Source organism: Trichosurus vulpecula, chromosome 3 (genome assembly GCF_011100635.1).
Source record: "Trichosurus vulpecula isolate mTriVul1 chromosome 3, mTriVul1.pri, whole genome shotgun sequence".
In the NCBI taxonomy this organism is placed as follows: domain Eukaryota; kingdom Metazoa; phylum Chordata; class Mammalia; order Diprotodontia; family Phalangeridae; genus Trichosurus; species Trichosurus vulpecula.
In genome coordinates, this window is record NC_050575.1 from 323,866,553 (window position 1) to 323,881,447 (window position 14,895).

General features: G+C 38.3%; 1 protein-coding gene and 1 pseudogene across 1 annotated transcript in view; one reads left to right on the forward strand and one right to left on the reverse strand.

Annotated features, from left to right (window-relative positions):
- PELI1 (pellino E3 ubiquitin protein ligase 1) overlaps nt 1-14,895 on the forward strand; it is an 82,762-nt gene that overhangs the window by 32,632 nt on the left and 35,235 nt on the right. The window lies entirely within an intron of this gene.
- LOC118842547 lies at nt 10,236-12,016 on the reverse strand (annotated as a pseudogene).

The window sequence follows — 14,895 nt, forward strand, 5'->3', positions numbered from 1 at the left end:
TTGCATAGTGTTATATTAAGTATTTGCTTCCATGTGGTCACTGTCCATTGGATTGTATTCACAGCTGTGTCAGTTGGGGAGCTTATATTGACAAAAACTACTTAGCATTGTCATGAAGGATGTTCTCCTCAAGATTCAAATGGAACAGGGAAGCTCTGTTGATGACAAAGTCCTTCGGAAGCTCCCATTCAGAAATAATGTACCAATTGAATCAAGTCCCAGAACAATACGTGGTCTTTTCAGTGAGAATATAGGATCATAGGTCAAAAGCCATGTGGGACCTCATATTCAGCCTTTGTGCCTCATTTTACAGATGAGGAAACTGAGGCTTAGGGAGTTTAAATAACTTGTCCAAGATTACACAAGGTAAGCATCAGAGGCAGGACTCAAAACTAGCTACTCTGACTTGCAGAACTCAGATAAAAGCATTTTTTGAGCACCTTCTGTGTGCCAAGTACTATGTACTAAGTGCTAGAAATACAAAAACAAGGGAACAAGATGGTCCCTTTTAGTTTACATTCACATAGGGGAGGATAAAATATAACAGGGAGCTAAAAAGGGGGATGCCTATCAGGGGACAAGGCAGCTGGTGTGGAGGTGGTGCAGACAAAAAGGGAAGCTGGTGGTGAATAGTGTGGCTGAGGCTCTTTAGGATAGGGTGATCCCAGGCAAGGATTCACCAATCAATGAGCAGGCCTCAGGGCTCTCTTTACTTAAAAATAATCCAGTAAACAGTTTATATAGGAAAAGTTAAGTGGATGAAAAATGCCAGTTGTCCAGGTGGTTATATCTTCACCCCCACCCCCAAAAAATAGCCTTAGGTCCTTAAAACGAGTCTACCTTGGCATAGTAGAAAGAAATTATAGTGGTTTCTCCTTGGTTAGTATTTAATATCTACAGAATCATGAAAGCCTAGAACCAAAGGGAAGGATAAAGTTATCCTTGATAGAGTTGTCATTTGTCACCTCATTGGTCATTTCAGCTTTATTTTTATTTTCAAAAAAAAAAAGGTATAGTTAGTGGTTAAAGAAAGCTTTATGAAAGTAGAGTAAAATTCAAAAAAGAAATTTAAATTGTCCTCTAACATAGAACAAATGTTTCTTTTCTTCAGTTCTTAACACTACATACTACACGTATAATGTTATTTCTGCTACTTCTTGTCTTATAATTGTTTATTTGATGTTTGTTTTAATAGGAAAGGACTATAACAAAGTGACAGGCCTTGGTGTTTAAACTTTTACCAGAAGGATATGTTAGCATATAATTACTTACCACAGGCCCCTCATGCAGAAATATTCTATTAAGAAAAAGGTTTGTTGGTTTTGTGGTATAGTTTGGTCTTCACCACACATGAGACTGAAACTACACATTATGTTATAAAAATAAGACAATTTGATTTATTTCTTGAAAAAGATTCTTCCCCCTTTTCACATTGATGAAGCAGTAGCACAGATTTATCAGAATTAGGTAATGATAATATCTGTACATGCTGAGATTTTGACCACTTCAAAATTGGCAGATCTAAAAACATTTATTTTAAAAATTAAAATTACTTTTCTGTTACTTGTTAAGTCATTTTCAATTGTGCCTGTCCCTTTGTGGCCCCATTTGAGGTTTTCTTGGCAAAGATACTGGAGTGGTTTGCCATTTCCTTCTCTAGCTCATTTTGCAGATGATGAAATTGAGGCAAACAGGATTAAGTGACTTGCCCAGAGTCACACAGGAAGATGTTCTTCCTGACTCCAGGCCTACCACTCTGTCCATTGAGCCACCTAGCTGCCCCATTTTTCTATAGCAATTTAAAACTTACAAAGCCCTCTCCTCAAAATAACTTTATGAAGTAGCTAATACAGATATAATCTCAATTTTAAAGATAGGAAACTGAAGTTCACAGTTGTAAATTGAATTGTCCAGGGTCACAGTGTCAGCTGATATTTGAATCTAGGTCTGACTTTGAGACCAGTGTACATTGTTCTACCCTATATTACTTTTCACCAAAAATGGTAGAACTTGTTGGATTAGATTGTAGTACTTTAGACCTTACATTGTTTAGTAACTTTTTTATGGCATGGATAACATAGTAAAATTCCATTATAATGCTGGATTAAGTTAAACCACATGTCAAATTGTGTGTCCCCTACCCCAGATTACAATATTACAAAACTAGCCTTGGAAAAGTGTAAGGAGAAGACCAACATCAGTGGACCACCCATACTAACAACACTGTGAATTGGACATCGGTATAAATCAAGACTACTTTTTAAAAATTTTGTTTTTAGCTTGCAATGGACAGAAAAATGACTTGTCATGCCAGATGATCAGTTGAAAAGAAGCTCCTAATGTAATGTGGTTTCAAATGTGTCCCCCTTGGATAATTTTTATAAAAGTTCTAAATATAAAGGAAGCCATGCTTTTCATAACCATAGATAATAATGAGAATTGAATATATCTGTATCTCATTCTTAATGTGCTGAGAAAAATGGATTAGACAAGACCTGTTTTTATTTGATTCTTAGGGCAAGTAAGTCAGCTGTTATAGGAAAAATTGCCAAAATTTAAAGTTTTAATAAATTATATTGTTAAATTTATCGTGTTCTGAGAATAATATTGTGTCCATTGAATGCAAGAGGTAGATAAAATGCTTAAATTTGTATATCTTTAGAGAAAATTATTCCAACAGAGCAAATATAAACAAACATCACAGTTTCTTGCTTCCTAAAACTGTCCCTCTGCTTAACATTTTGTACTAAACGTCTTGCTTTTTTCTACCGACCCACACATTGGTAAAAACAAGTGAGAGAATGGCAAAGAGCAATGCAGTGAATTTGAGAACTTGGCTTATTTCAAAACAGAATAGACCTTTCTTGTTTTTTTTTTCCCTTTGGAATTTTTTTTTATTTAGTTTTCAGCATTGATTTTCACAAGAGTTTGAATTACATATTTTCTCCCCATTTCTACCCTCCCCACCCCACTCCAAGATGGCATATATTCTGGTTGCCTTGAGAATTGACCTTTCTTGTAAGAGTTTTACTATGTCTCAGAAACAGGATTTTTTGCACAAATCCATTTAATATGAACATCTTTATTAATTGTAAGGTCTGTTACCTTGTGCTTGCCAAGACATTTGATGAAAAGAACAACTTATTAATTAGAACCATATTTATAGTTCAGTTACATATTCAATTGAGATCCTTTGCTTTACTTTTCTTATGATAAATGAATGTAGTTACTGAGGAGGTCATTAGAAAATATAATGTGTAAAGCTTAATATGGTTATAGAAATTCAAATACAGTTATTCAACATTTAATAAATGACTCGTATTTGTATAAAACACTTTGCAAGAGTTCTTACTTTCATGGAGCCTACAGTCTATTAGAGTATGTGACAAACAGCCGTAATACATCAATGTCTAAAAGAGGTGTAAAGTGCTCTGTGCAGCTGGAGGATGGAGAAAGATCGTAATTGCCTCCTGGGTTGATCAGTGAAGGCTTCATGGAGGTAGTATTTGAAATGAGATTTAGTAGATGTGTAAAGTTTCAATGGGAGAAAGAAGTGTGGGAGGAAAGGTAATGAACTCCAAGCATAGGGAACTCAGTATATGAGCAAAGGCATGGAGATGAGAAAAACATGAGGTACCATATCAGAGGTAACAAATAGTCCAGGAATGTTGTTTAGGACTACAGATAGGCTAAGGGAGTTGAAGTTTATTTGATAAAAACAGGGAATAATTGGAGACTATAGCAGGAGAGTGACAAGATCAGATCTCTGAAAAAGAAAAGCTAATTTAACAGTATTTAAAGGAGGAAGCACTGAAATAGTGAAAGTATGTATGTAGTAGTTATGTTTTATTCTTGAAGAAATGACATCACGGTGCTAGAGTCAAGTTACAATGTGTCGGACTATGGCTGATCAGACCAATAAGAATGCTCTACTACAGGTTGGGCACACATAGTCCATGTGAACATTTGGGGTGGATTTTCTAAATTTGTGCATCTCGTGTTCCTTTTGAGTGACTTCAGTTCTACTTTGCCCATATAGCACAGCCTTTCTCTGATGTGGGCACGCCATTCTGGGTGGTCCTGTGCCATTGGCTCCCATGTCACACAATCACTTCCAAAGTTAAGAGAGACCTTGAGAGTGTGTGTCCTTGTATCACTTTTTCTGACCATCGTGTGAGCACTTGCCCTCTATGAGTTCTCTAGAAAAGTCTTTTTGGCAACTGTACATTTGGCATTCGAACAATGTGGCCGGCCCATCAGAGTTGCATTCTCTGCCATAGAATGTGAGATGCTTGGCAGTTTAGTTCAAGAAAGGACCTCAGTGTCTGATATCTTATTCTCCCAGGTGATCTTCAGAATCTAAAAGACAGTTCAAATGGAAGCAATTCTGTTTCCTGGTATGGTGCTGGTATGCTGTCCAGGTTTCACAGGCATACAGCACTGAGATCAGCGTGTGTGTGTGTGTGTGTGTGTGTGTGTGTGTGTGTGTGTACACGCACACACATATGCCTGTATGCATTTTGGAGGACTGGTTAAGAAATTTTTACAGTAGTCCAGGAGGGGGGACAATAAATGCCTGAAATAGGCTAGTGGCAGTGGGAATAGAGATCATGAGACAAGATTTGAAAGAGATTGCTGAGGTGTGGATTTAGCCAATGATTGGATTATGAGAAGTAAAGAAAAGAGAAGAGCCAGAGGTAACTGAGGTTTCAAACATGAGGCCACTAGCAGAAATAGGGAAGTCAGAAGAAGGACCAGGTTGGGAGTGGAGAAGAGATGTTTGATTTTAGACAGTGTGATGAAGCTTCTGGAACCTTTCTCAGACTGTTTTTAAATGCATAAAATAAAATTCATAGAATTGCAAAGGAAACCAATTATATTGAAATATAGTTACCAAAATATTTTTTCAGAACTAAGTTCATGAACCCCAGGTTAACAATTCCTGGTATAGTTGAAGCTTGGGTGTGAAAGCTAGGCTGAGAACAGCCTTGTGGAATCACTAATCTTTAAGGGGTTGAGGAGACTGAAAAGGAGCTTTTAGAAAGTTTGAGAGAGAAACAGAGGGAGGAGCCAAGAAAGAAGAGAGTATCCAGGATGTGGGAGGGTTGGTGTGTACTAACAGTCAAGAATGATGACAGTTGGATGATCAGGAAGTCTCATTGATAACTTTAAGAGAGCAGTTTGAGTAGAGTGATGAAGAGTATGTCAAGAAAACAAGCATTTTATTAAGCATCTACTAGGTGCCATACTCTCATTTGAGTCTCATAACAATCCTGGGAGATGGGTGCAGTGACACAGATAAGGAAATTGGGGCAAACAGAAGTTTGTGATTTACCCAAGGTCACATAAAGCATCTGAGGTGGTATTTGAACTCGGGTCTGCTTCTCCACCAGCTGTCATTATAAAAGATTGAGAAGAGAGTAATAGTAAGAAAGTATATTGATTACTTTGCATCAGGTGTCTGTAGTTTATTTTTCATAAAGTTTGGTAAAGAAAGAAAAGAGGTGGTGCAGTGGCTAGAACAAAAGGTTCTGTTTTGCAATTGGGGAATACTGAGTATATTTAGAAACAAATGGGAAAGAGCCAGGAGGGGAGAGAAATGAAGCTGACGATAATAACTGATGTGTGTACAGCACTTTAATGTTTGCAATGTGTTTTACAATATGTGTGTGTATAGAATATCAGAGAAAGGGTGATTACTGTAGACATCTCAAACTCAGTATGTCTAAAACAGAACTCATTATCTTTCCCTCTAAAGCCTCTCTTTCTCCTAACTACCTTATACAGTTAGAGGGCATCTCCATCCTCCCAGTCCCTCAGGCTTGCAACCTAGGAGTCATTCTGGCCTACTCAGTATCTCTCACTTCCCCTTATCCAAGCTGTGGTCAAGGCCTGTTGATTTCACATTTGCAACATCTCTCAATTATGCCCTCTTCTCTCCTCTGACACTGCCATCACTCTAGTTGAGACCCTGTTCACTTCATGCTGGATTTACTACGTTAGCCTGCTGGTGGGTATACCTGTCTTAGGGCTTTCCCCACTTCAATCCATTCTCCAGCGAGCCTCTAAAGTGATTTTCCTAAAGCTCAGGCCTAATCATGTCCCCCAACGAATACTCGCTAAATTACAGTGCTTTTTTTTAAGGCCTCCAGGATCAAATACAGAATGATCAGTTTGATATTCAAAGTCCTTCAGAACCTAGCCCCTCCTACCTTTCTAGCCTTTTTACACCTCATCCCTCCCACCATATACTTTTTGATCTAATGACACTGGCCTCCTGGTTGTTTCTTTTTTGGCTCAGGCATTTTCTCTGGCTGTCCCCCATGCCTGAAACACTCACTCTCCTCTACTCAAGACTGATGACTTCTTTGGCTTCCTTTAAGTCTCAACTAAAATCCCACTTTCTGCAGGAAGCCTTTCCCAGCCCCTCTTAATCCCAGTGCTTCTCCTCTTATTTTCTTTTTATCCAGTATATAGCTTGCTTTTTTTTTGTATATTTGTTTGCACGTTGTCTCCCCCTTAGTTGTAAGTTTCTTGAGGACAGGGACTGTCTTGCCTCCTTTTGTATCCCCAGTGCTTGACACAGTTCCTGGCACATAGCTAATGTTTAGTAGAGATGGATGGATGGATGGATGGATGGATGGATGGATGGATGGATGGATGGATAGATGGATAGATGAAGGCCCTGGTGGAAGTAAATGGAGATGGTAGAATTTAGAGGGGTTGGGTTGGGCTGAGCCTCAGTCAAGTCAGCTCCATGATAGTTTATCTTCAGTATTGGAACAAAATGAGACACTCGGGTCATTCATCAGTTAACCATAGGAGATTTACTTAGTCATAAAAGAAGATGTGCAACAAGAATATGCACTGAGAATACCTCAAGCTGATTCAGCTGAGCTTCCTTGCCTAAGTAGCTCCTAGCTGTTATTTTGTACTTTGGAGTCCAGGAAGTGATGTCAACAGTCTGAGCCTTTAGTCCTCATAGCCAATCAAGTCTTAAGGATGGTCTTAGTACCTTTTAAAGGAAATCTAGCTTAATTTGCATGAGAGTTTGGTGGAGGCATAGGGACCTCTCTTTTTGAGACAGGAAAGAGTAAGATTAAGGAGAGGATGGTACAAAGTTTTGAGAAGTTGAAGAAGCTCATATGGAATCTTCTAGGAAAGACCAGATCATTTGCCAGGGAAGAGAAGAGCTACTTGAGGACTCGGGGATTTTCTTAAGTGACATTCATCACTCAAAAATTTTTTAGTAATGATTTTTGGTATTAATATTTCTGTGTACTTATAAGTACAGTTTGCATTTTTTTAAAGACTGATAAATTTGGCGTATTAGTTTCACAACTGCCCTGTTTGTGCCTCCTTCTGAACTTCTTTTTCTCTTCTTTGCATTTTAAAAAATGCTGCTGTGATTGTCTTTTCTCTGCCCCATCTAAAATCCCCCTACTTTTACTTTTTTTAAAAGTCTTCACTTGTAAATGACGATGATGATAGCAGCTAGTGTTTATGCAGCACTTTAAGGTTTGCAAAGAGCTTTATAAATATTAGGGCGGTATGTGCTATTATTAGCTCCATTTTACAGATGAAGCAACTGGAGAAAACAGGTTAAATGATTTGCCCAAGGTCATACAACTAGCAGGAACAGTCTGAGGCTAGTTTTGAACTCGCGTCTTCTTGACTCCAGGTTCCTCACTATCTACTGCACCATACAGTGTAGTCAAGCAAAACAAATCAATTATTTGGCTATGCCTGAAAATCAGGTCCTCTATCTCTGTCAGGTGGGGGATAGCATGCCTCTTCATCAGTCCTCTGGAGAAGTGTTTGGTCATTGCACTGATCTCAGTTCTTAAGTCTTTCAGAATTGTTTTTCTTGCTGCAAAAAATTTTCCCCTCTCAGTTAACTATTTCCTTTCTAATTTTAGCTACACCAATTTTGTTTGTGTAGAAGCCTTTCAGTGTTAAATAATCAGAATTGTCCATTTGATGTTCTCTGTTCCTTTGTTTGTCATGAGCTCTTTTCTTCTTCATATTTGTGAATGGCATCTCATAGTGTAGGCCTGCACAACATATGGCCCTTGTACCACTTGTGACCTGCCAAAGGGTTTTGGACAGCCTGCAAAAAATCTAGAGGATGTAAAACAGGCATGCACAACATACTGCCCATGGGCCATATTTTGTGCAGGCCTGTCTTAGAGCATACCAAGAGAGTAGTGACCAGACGTCTCCCTTCATCACACTGCCTGGGAAGCACCAAAAACTTCCAGACCCCAAGAACTAGCTCTAAAAACAGCAATGCAAAAACAAATCTAAAGCTTGAGATAGAACCACCTGCTGGGAACAAAGCCCAGCATTAACATAAAGTTCCAAATCATGAAATAGTGTGGAAAATTGAGTAAACAATGAAAAAATAACCTGACCACAAAAAGCTACTTTGGTGACAGAGAAGATCAAGACAAACTTAGAAGAAGACAGTGAAGTCAAAACTGCTACAAAGTCTCCAAGAAAAAAGAAAAACAAACTAAATTGGACCCAAGCCCAACAAGAATTCCTAGAAGAGCAAAAAAAAATTATTTTCAAAGTCAAATAACAGTGATAGAAGAAAAATTAGGTAAAGAAATGAAAGTAGGGGAAGAAAATTATGAAAAGATAATTAGCAGCCTAGTAAAAGAGGCACAAAAAAATACTAAAGAAAATAACGTCTTAAAAAGCGGAATTGGCTTAATGAACAAAGAGGCACAAAAATTCAATGAAAACTCTTTAAAAAGCAGAACTGGGCAAATACAAAAAGAGGTACAAAAGTCCACTGAAGAAAATAAGTCCTTAAAAGTTAGAATTGGGCAAGTAGAAGCTAATGACTCCATGAGACACCATGAAACAATAAAACAAAGTCAGAAGAATAGAAAAAAAAAAAACAGAAGAAAATGTGAAATATCTCATAGGAAAAATACCCTGACCTGGAAAATAAATCAAGGAGAGATTTTTTTTTTTAGTTAGAAACATTACACTTCATTGAATTCTGGAGATGCTAACCCCAATATCCTCCCCTGCTGACCACTGACAGTAAGATGGGGAGAAAAATAAAAGCAGAAAAGATTAAAACAAAAAGTGGATTCTCAGCAATTACAAGGCCCACTGTGTCTTATCTGGGCCAGTATACTGCTGGGGGGCGTGGGGCAGGGAAGGGAGTGGACCCCTAGGGTGCAGTGAGGGGTGATTTGTACTTGTTCCGCAAATCAATACCAGGTTTCATTCTGGAGTACTGAGATGTATCTGCACTGATTGTGCCCTGGACTTCATAAAGCAATAGTTGACAGACCACATTTCCCAACCTGTACCACTGTTCAGGCAGGGCGGGGTCAGGGGCTAGGCTACATCTACCAATAACATCACTGATTTCACATGTTGGGATAGAAAAGGAATCCTCCTTGCCCATTTCCAGGGGTAATTGCTTTGTCCAAGTCTTCAGGCTGGACTGGAAATTTTCAGACTGAATTTGTAGGACATCTTTTGAAAAATAGTAGGCTTCTGTGCTGTTAGGGTGGAAATGTGAATGTGTCAGCAGCCTGTACTATAGGAGGCAGAACAGGACACATGCAGCCCAGGTCAGGTGGTGAAAATTAGGAAGCTCTGCCAAACCAAATCTAAAACATAGACAAGATGCATTTCTAGGTTATTGACTCAGAGGCATTAAGGACATTAAAAAGCTTAGAAAGGGAAAGTTAGTCTTCTTAAACAACTAAATTTGGTATAGGAAAAAAAATACATTTCCCCTCTAAAATACAATACTCTGTAATGCACTGAAAATGATGGGTCTAGAGTAATAGTACAATATATTAACATATAACATTGTCAGACTGTCTGCCCCCTCTTGGTCTGGCTCTACCTCCCCTCCAATCCCCCACTGCTGTTTAGTTATTTAAATAGAAACCAATGTAATACATCATTGATAGAAAGGACAAGGAAGCAGTGTCGTAACTAGTAATAGGAGGGAGCCACCACTATGCAGTTGGTTCTGAATTCACTAATTTTGAACCATCTGCAAGGAGTGTAGATATATAAAACGTTTTAAAACATGGTTGACTGATAAGAATTTTTTTTTAAGTCTTCAGAAACTTCCCAGATGTACCTCTGGTGGAGTCCCCACCACCACGAACCCAAATAGGGAACCATCTCCCTTCCTGCTGAGTCCTAATAGAGCTTGTTTACTAAATATTTCAGTTTTCTTAATTCCTTTTTTCTCACTCCTCTTTTTCATCCTCATCCTCTTCATCATGGCAGTGTGTAATTTCCTAAGGAGCCAACAGGAAAACATTGGGAGGTTTGATTTCATTGATAGAGCATGTAATCTGGTCTTGTTTATAGTCAGTGTCTTTAAAATCCACAGCTGTACAGTTCTGCGTAGCAAGGGTAGATTTCATCTCATTGATGTCCACATGGATGTGCTCCACTGTTAATTCAGTGAGGCATCAGGACATAAGCAGCTATACAGGAGGTTGATAAAAGAGGCAGCATAGAGACCTGCATAATATGTCACTTGGATTGGCAAGGAGCATCTGCTTTGAGCCACTGCAGAAAAGACTTCCCAGAGGCAGCTAGGTGGCGCAGTGAGCAGAACACCGGCCCTGGAGTCAGAAGTACCTGAGTTCAAATGCGGCCTCAGACACTTGACATATTTACTAGCTGTGTGACCTTGGGCAAGTCGCCCAACCCCAATTGCCCTGCCTTCTCCGCTGCAAAAAAAAAAAACAAAAACGCTTCCCATCATCCCGTAGCACATGTCCATGTCATGAGTTACTTTCTTGATTTGTTTCAGAATGGAGCTGATGTCTGGGTGCAAAACTTCTACCAAAAATATATCCAACCTCTGCAGCTCCTCAAAAATTGAGCTTTTTTCAGTCCAGGTGTGCAGCTCCTGTGCCAGTTTGGGAATCACAATAAAAAGACTGCCATCTTTGTCATTTCTTTGATTTCAAATATCCCCAAAAACATGATCTCCAGTATGAAGAATTTCTATGCCCGTGGCCCCCAAGGGATGCCAGATTATATCAGATGAACCTCCTGAGTAGACATTTCCATGCTGGAGGGAGCTTATGTAGATACCAATCTTTAGTTTTCCAGTTTTAGTGTCCACCTACCTCAGGACTGTGCCTTCTCCAAAGAACTGGTTTTTGTGCAGTCCGCAAGGATTAAATCAAAACAGGACCACCATGGTCAATGTGAGCTCCCTGGCTCAGGACCATGCAGAAAAGCAAACAGGCAAGTCATAATTTTATCAGTATATTTATTGTCATTGTCGGTAGCAAGAAATACTTTTCCTACTTCCTTCATTTGGTTTAGAAGCAAAGGTAGCTTTCCATCTTTGACCACACGTTTCTGTAGATTTTTCAACCATCTTTTCTTGAGGGAACCCTTATAATGAATGTAAGCAATGGCATCTCTCACCTCCTGAAACATACTTCAGAAGGACATAAAGAGATCTCTATCTTTAAATCCTGTCTCATAGCTGGAATATGTGGCACACTTAGAAAAAAAATCTACTAGACAGGCCAACAGGTAGTAGGTCTCTGGGAGGTTTACGTAAAATCACTCTGTCATCTCACTGGATAAATTTATTTGGGTACTGTTCCCGAGTTTCAGGTCCCTTTATGAAGTTAAATCCGTGTGCACATACTAGGTTTCCATAAGCATCAACTTTCAGCAAGTTTCCATACGATGTCAGAGAGCAGTCTTCTGATAGGGAATGCAGAATCTTAGACAAAACTGAGCAGCTCCTGGGAATATCCAATGGAAACTAATCTTAGCAGTCATGTCAAAACCAAGAGATTCGTGCACCAGGGATTTATACATAGCAAGTGTGTAATCCATATCAAAACCAAAATACTTTATCTTTTCTATGTTTAAACTCTGGTTCACAAACATCTGGTTATAGGCTTCTCTCCAATACTTTTTCGGTGCATGCCTGTCTTATGTTAGCTTGCATCTTTGCTGTGTTCTATAACTGATCACTCCAGGAAGTCATCTTTTTTTTTTAACATATGTGGCCCTCTGCAGAAAATGCAACACACGGCTGCAACATTGCTGCTCTCTGGACCCCCTGCCCCTTCCTGCTCATGCTCTGGACCCTTTCCCAACCACTACAGAGACCATGCTCCTTGATGACTCCAAGCAGGGCCAGGGAGCAGCACAAGAGGTTCAGCGCCTAGGCTCTGGCATAGAATTCTTCTAAGGAAGATAATTTAAGAATTACTGTATTACTTGAAAGCCGTCCCATTCCAAGAAATTATCAAGAAAAACTGCCCTGACGTCCTAAAACCAGAGGGTAAAATAGAAATTGAAAATCCACCAATCACCACCTCAAAGAGATTTCAAAATGCAAACTCCCAGAAATGTTATAGCCACATTCCGGAGTTCCAAAGGGAAAGAGAAAATGCTGCAAGAAGCATGAAAACAATTCAAGTATTATGGAGCCATAGTCAGGATTACACAAGATTTAGCAGTTACCACATTGAAGGAGCAGAGGGCTTGGAATATATTCCAAAAGGCAAAAGAGCTGGGATTACAACCAAGAATAACCTACTCAGCAAAACTGAATATAGTCCTTCAAATGAAAAAAATGAATATTTAATGAAATAGAGGATTTTCAAGCATTCTTAATGAAAAGACCAGAGCTAAATAGAAAATCTGACTTTCAAATACAAGACTCAAGAGAAGCATAAAAAGGTAAATGTGAAAGAGAGAAATAATAAGGGACTCAGTGAGATTAAACTGTTTATCTTTCTATATGGGAAGATGATACGTGAGTCTTTTAAGACCTTTATAATTATGAAGGCAGTTATAAGAATTCTATGTAAGAAGAGGCCATGAGAGTGAGTCAGTTGTGTTGAGATGATATTTTTTAAAATGGATAGGTAAAAAGGAAGGATGCCGTAGGAGAAGGGGGGGGTGTAGAGGGAGAAGAAGAATAGGGACAAAATTATCTCACATAAAAGAGGCATGCAAGGAAGAGTTTTTATGGTGGAAGTGGAAATTGTGGGTGGGACAGGCAATGCTTGAACCTTACACATCTAAATTGATTCAAAGAGGAAAAAATACATCAACATACTTAGTTAATATGGAAGAGGGATAAGAGGGATCATAATCAAAATAGATTGTAGAGGAGGGGCAGGATAAAGAGAGAGAGAGAGAGAGAATAAGAATAAATAGAAGAAAATAGGAAGTAGCACAGGAATAGAGAACCTGTAGCTTCGAGGCCACATGTGGCCCTCTACGTCCTCAAGTGCAACCCTTTGACTGAATCTAAATGTCACAGAATAAATCTCCATAATAAAAGGATTTGTTCTGTAAAACTTGAACTCAGTCAAAAGGCTGTCTGTACCCAAGGACTTAGGCCACATGTGGCCTCAAGGCTACAGGTTCCCCACCTTGATGTAGAGAAATGTATAGTTAGTAGTCATACCTCTGAGTGGGATGAACTCACCCATAAAACAGAAGCAGATTGCAAAATGGATTAGAAAGCAGAATCCAACATGTTGTTTACAAGAAACACACTTGAAACAGAGACATACATAGAGTTAAAATAAGAGACTGAAGCAGAATCTTTTATGCTTTAGGTGAAATAAAAATGGCAGAGGTACCAAACATGATTTCAGACAAAGCAAAAGAAAAAAAAAGACCTAAGAAAAAGGGATAGGCAGGAAAATTACATCTTGCTAAAAGGAACCATAGACAAGTAATATGTATACTGAAGATAGATGCACCAAATAACATAGCATCTAAATTTTTAAAGGAATAGTTAAATGAATTACAGTTGGAAATAGACAATAAAACTATACTAGTAGGGGATCTCAACTTTCTCCTCTCAGAGCTAGATAAATCTAACCATAAAATAAGAAAAAATTCAAAAGAGATGAATAGTACCTTAGAAAAGTTAGATATGATAGACCTCTAGAGAAAACTGAATGAATAGAAAGTATACCTTTTTCTTAGCTGTACAGTGCACCTTCACAAAAATTGGCCATGTATTATTAGGACATAAAAACCTCACAACCAAATGCAGAAAAATTATAAATGCACCCTTTTCAGACCATAATGCAATAAAAATTGCATTTAATAAAGGTCCATGGAAGTGTAGATTAAAAGCTAATTGGAAATTAATCTAATCCTGAAGAATGAGTGGGTCAGAGAACAAATCATAGAAACAATAATTTTATTGAAGAGAGTAACAGCAATGAGATAACATTCTGAAATTTATGGGATGTAGCCAAAGCAGTACTTAGGGGGAAAACATATTTCTAAATGCATCAAAAGAGAGAAAGATCAGATCAATGAATTGGTTCTGCAGCTTGAAAAAAAAAAACTAGAAAAAAAGAACAAATTTTAAATCTCCAATTAAACACCAAAATAACAACCCCAACAATGAAAGAAGAGATGAACAAAATTGAAAGCAAAAAAACCCATTGGTTAATTTGATTTTTTAAAAAAAACCCCACTAAAGTACTAGTATCAAAAATGAAAAAGGGGAAATGCACTACCAGTGAAGATGAAATTAAAGATTTATTTTGCCCAGTTCCATGCCAGTAAAACTGACAGTCTAAATGAAATGGGTGAATATTTAGAAAATAAACTGCCCAGATTAACAGGTGAGAAAATAGAATAATTAAGTAAACCTGTCTTAGAAAAAGAAATTAAAGAAGAGAATAGTATCTCCTTCTTTCCATCTGTAATTTATGATGTGACTTTTTATATCTAGGTTATGTGATTGATCCCTTTTTAAATGAGAGTTACCCTTCCAGAACCATATTTCAGCCATCAGAAAGGTCCCATTTTGCCAAGTCTCAATAATGTTTCTTGGGTCAAATTTACCTCTTTGTATTAGGATCCATGTTGCCCATGCTTTAT